At 37.2% G+C, this 5,124-nt stretch overlaps 1 long non-coding RNA gene across 2 annotated transcripts; it reads right to left on the bottom strand.

Annotated features, from left to right (window-relative positions):
* Positions 1-56: 56 nt before the first annotated feature.
* Positions 57-2,881, bottom strand: LOC111379934. Of its 2 annotated transcripts, XR_002700104.1 has the most exons (4): positions 2,500-2,881; positions 2,084-2,129; positions 777-1,129; positions 57-506 (listed from the first exon to the last, which is right to left on the bottom strand). It is a non-coding gene; the product is annotated as an uncharacterized LOC111379934 (long non-coding RNA). The 2 variants fall into 2 exon arrangements; XR_002700103.1 differs by having other exon boundaries at positions 2,084-2,880.
* Positions 2,882-5,124: the final 2,243 nt, after the last annotated feature.

The following is a 5,124-nucleotide window of genomic DNA, read 5'->3' as shown; positions in this document are numbered from 1 at the left end:
GTTAAAAAAAAAAAAAAAAAAAAAACCACCACCATTAAACAGGAAATAAACAACAGTAATTCAAACACAGGATAAGTTAGCAGAGTGCTTGATCAATTCAATACGTACAAAATGCGTTCAACGATGAGTTCAACAACTGCGTTTAACCATCTTAAGTCTCAACGATGGAATTTTCTACGTCCTTATTAGGAAATTAAAATCCGAGCTAGTCTTGGAGGGCACAAATGAAAATCGTAATATGTGAATCAATTCGATTTCTTCAGGCAATCTCCCCCTGCTGTAGACCTGGCTTCGCCTCCAGCCAGATTTTTTGGGCACATGAAATTCTTGATAATGGAGAAATGGAAGTCGAAATCTGCTTCATACTTAGCGCAGGTTGCATCTATCCATTTTTCTGATATGCTGGTAGCTACACCTTCCTGACTGTCCCACTTGCCTTCTTCAATGGCAGGACGTATTTCATCGTACAAGGAATTTAGATCGGCTGTGGCTTAATTTTTTATTTCCTGCACAATTATACGCGCAATAAGCATTGGAAATGAAGGAAAATATAATTCTACATCAGAAGGCAAGTGCATGTTTGATCAAACAGATTTTTTATCCACACATTTGTTAGGATCCATAATTTATAATCACTTACAAACACTCCCAAACAAGATACTCATTACTCCCGTGGAAAATTGGATGCACGGAAACACAAACTAAGGAGAAGATAAAGAGACAATTATGCAAGCGGTTTTTCACCAGAGAGAATACGTAGAGAAAACCGTTCGTACCTCATATTTGGCTACTTCGGCCTGTGCTTCCTTTGATGCAAATAGTTTAGTAACAGATTTGTGTGTGACTTGCTTTCTACCAGAAACTTTTGCCTTTCCCTATGCTGTGTTTTTTTCGTTGAAGTCGAACCTGTGCCAGTGTTAAAATTCAGTGAAAAGGCTTTTGCCGTGTCTTCTAACCTTGTTTCGCTGCCTCGCAGCTTTTAGCTTCCACTGAATTTGCTGCCACAAGAAGTACAGAACTAGATCTCTTACCACTATCAATCTCCAATTTGTTTTCAGATCCCCCAGTACCACCCATCATCATTGAGCACTCATCTTCTTCATCAGTTACCCGTTCATGTTCACAAGGGCTTGTAAGGGTAAAAAAATGTTAAGGAGAATGTATAACTAAAGAAACATGGACAATCTATAAACTATAACTGAAACGTATATCTGGGAGTATGAAGAAAATAAAGAAATCACAAAAAATCTTCAGGAAACAAAGAATAGCTCTCTGCACCAATAACAATCACACCTTCCAATTTACCACTCTCTTTCCCTACAACTCTAAATTCTAATTTTTAGTGATCCATTAGGAGCCCCAACTCTCTTTGTGAATACTATTCAAAGATGCCACTGTTGGGAATCTACTTATACATGCACAGCGGAAAATTAAATTTTTTTCGATTCCCACCCAATAGATCTCATTGTGTTTGGTTAGTAATTGTGATAAGATTGTACCTTTTCCAGATCTGCAATCTTTTTGCTTTTCTTTTTGTTCCACAACTTTGATTCGTCACCACAGCTGTCCAATTGTCCAGCCTCCAACGGTGATCCACACAGAGAAAATGATTGCAGCCTCTAGGGTTTTCTCTTGTGCTAGCAGGAATAATGAAAATCTTAATGGACCTCAAACCCTAGTTATGTATTTATATAAACCCAAATAGGCTCGGCCCGGTCCGACCCAATAATTAATTAATCCACAACACACTGAATTCTTAAACCCCTTGCATTCTGATTCGCACAACACTTTCACAGCTGTGAACAGTACCCCCAACAATAAACAAAAAGAAATCTTTTACTTATGCAATTCCTTCTAACCCTCTCTATACGGAAATCGAGCATATTATTCTATTGGAACCTCAATCGGTACCACAACAACAGGATGTTGATGTATCAAATTTTTAACAGATTGGAAAGACTTTCAATATACAAAAATGGATAATTTTAGTAGGAACTTTCTATCATAAGCATAGACATGGCTTGAGCTAAAATGTCCAGCTCATTTTCTCCCTTCGTAACAGCAACATAGAAGTGAAATTTACCTGTCATCACCATCTTCCCATACCCAGCTATACTCCTGCATCACAACTTATGGCAACAAAAAGACGTTAAGCAACTCAATCAACTCAATCAAACTCAGATAGGCCAAAGTTTGGAAATTACAGACAAAGCCAGATATGAATTGAAAAGAAAGAGATAAATTGAAATAGATGCCAGTTTTTAGATGGGGATGTCCAAATAGGGGGACAAAAAAAAAGGTTGCTTATGTACGTTATGCAAAACGAATAGATGATGAAATCTGTTCATCCATGTTGTGGAAAACATATATTTTATTGCTGTAATTATGGTTGTCAATTGCTATAATTATGGCTATCACAGATGTAATGGACTAGGCTTAATTGTAGGCTTAATCATGTGTCAGTATGTTTAGATGTAGGAGAGAAATGTGTATATATACCTGTCCCTTAATAATGATCGAGGCGTCGAAATGAAATTCAGACTTTCCACATGGTGCTAATTTGTTTTCCAGCCTAAATTTCTGAAATTTTTAGTCTTCTTACAGACCATTTTATGCCGGAAGTCTTCCTTTAGCAAACAGTTGTTTTTCTCTATTTTAGACCGGTTCAGCACATTTCCGGCCAATTCAGCCTTTGCTCCAGTCTGTTTCAGCCTTTTTCCAAGCAAGTCCAGCACATTTCAGGCGAGTTCAGTCCACAGTCCAGTTCAGATGTTTAGAAGGCTGGTCAAATTGTTTTATGGCAGTTTTTACCAGTTCAATGACGGTTCATTCTTCTCTTAGACATTGTAAACCGGTTTAGACTATTTCTAGACTCTTTCAAGCTTATCCTGGATAGTTTTAATGTTGTTGGACTCTTGTTTGTCATCTTATTTATCAATCACTTTCTAATCCAATTGTGCTTTCTTTTCTGTCAGTTTCGACATGTCAATATCTTATCCTTTCGTGCATTTGCTCACTTGACTTGCTTAAATGGGTCATTGATCCTAAGCCACATTCAAACTTGTTTTGTTTCCTATACCTCTTGTTCAGGTAGACAAAAATGTTGATGTTGCAGATCCTTTACTATCATCTATTGCTGAAATACAATGAATTCCTATTTCAAAATCTCTTTCACTGGACTTCAATGATTCACCGACACGATACGTGTTGGATACGTGGACTCGTGATTTTTCAAAAAAGTACCGACACGATACGTCGTCGACACGTTCGTTAAATTCTTTAAAATTCTTCATTTATATAGTTCAAATTTAGTTTTATATTTATTATTAATTTTTTTTGTTGAAATCTTTTAAATATGAGTACTTATTTATTATTTACTAATAACTTTGAGTTAAAAATATATAATAGTTATAGTAACAAAGGAAAATAATTATTGTAGAGTGTCCGAAAAATGTCGGTATCCACACGTGTCGGAGAAGCTACCCTAGTTAGAGTGTCCGTGCTACGTAGGACTTCACTCTACAAGTTCTAAAATTGTCTTGCAATCTTCTTTCAATTAGCAAATCACTTTAAGTTTTTCCCTGAGTTGATTAATACAGGAAAGGAGATCAATAGACTTTATTACTTCAAGGGTAAATCTATTGGTTCAGGTAAGCCATCTCTTGCACACTCAAGTTCTTCTCTGTATTAAATCAAGAATTTTATCTCCGGCATAAAACAATGGGTCACCCAAACTTTCCTTGTTTGAAAAGGTTGTTTCCTACTTTGCTTCAAAATAAGGATACCCAGGATTTTCAATGTGAAGCGTGTGAGTTATCTAAACATCATCGAATTCATTTTCCTTCCCAAAAATATAAGAAGTCACAGCCTTTTTCCTTGGTACATAGTGATATGCGCATTAACGTATCAACAATATTTCTGCTGCTAGATGGTTTATTACATTCTAGATGATCATACTTGTGTCAGTTGGGTCTACTTGCTCAAGGAAAATCTGAAGCAGCAAATTTAATGAAGTGTGTGAGTTATCTAATGAAATTGGAACCTTAAAAGAACGCTTGCTTTAAAATATAACATTAAGGTAACTTATAGCACTGAGATTGCAAGATCTAAAAGGGGTATGTTTTTTGTCATAGAGAAAGTAAACCTCAGATCTCTTCAAAACAGGTGTGCTAGGTTGCAAACCAGGAGATGGTCCAATTGACCAGAAACATAACTTGGGGAACTATTGTTGAGAGTGCTATAATTGACAAGGGTCGATACTGAAAATTGGTTGGTAAGTTCATATTTGTCTCACAGTAGACCCTGGGCTTGATATTGGATTTGCTGTAAACGTAGTTAAACAATATATGCACGGTATTAAAAGGAACACCTAGAAATGAATGACTTCTCATGAAGAACTATCTTCTTCAAGTATAAGCTTATACGGATGCTGACTGGGCAGACTCTATAGAAAACAGATAATATCTGGAATTTATTGGAGGAAATCAAATTACTTGGAGGAGTAAGAAACAATCCGTGGTAACAATATCTATTGCTGAAGCCCAGTTTAGAGCAATGGTGCAAGGAATGTGTGAGTTGACATGGTTAAAGACATGAGTACAGATGGAAAACATGAAAATTAGAGAGAGAAACTTCATAATAACTACTGTAGATGAAGAGCCCATGAAAACTTCAGTAATGCAAAATGACTAGGTAGCATAGATATTGTTACACCCCTATCTGAATCGTCTCGGAATGCCTACCACCACACATTCCGACCTGATAGACACTCATCCAAAGTGTTTCCGAAGTGATCTCACCAATGCTGCGAGACATAGGCGATTCTGCTGAATTGACCGAAGCGCTCTCGACCCTGAGACAGAGGCGAAGTGGACCTCTGTCACAAGATCCGCCGCCAATTTCAGAAAGAGATTTTTGCCAAGATCCTCTCTGCACCTAAGGTTTAAATTGATTTGACGTCTCCATGAGGCTAGTTGATGTTACTTATCAACTTTATGTTAACTTAACTCGGGAGAAACAAACTGTCCACCCGTTCTACAGACGCGGTTGATTAACGCATATGAGTGGACGCCTCATACCGTTAGATGTATACACGTGTCCCACATCCAACGGTTTATTCCACCT

The sequence above is a fragment of the Olea europaea genome, unplaced genomic scaffold (assembly GCF_002742605.1).
Source record: "Olea europaea var. sylvestris unplaced genomic scaffold, O_europaea_v1 scaffold2066, whole genome shotgun sequence".
Classification (NCBI taxonomy): Eukaryota; Viridiplantae; Streptophyta; class Magnoliopsida; order Lamiales; family Oleaceae; genus Olea; species Olea europaea.
This window is presented reverse-complemented; position numbering and strand designations above follow the sequence as displayed.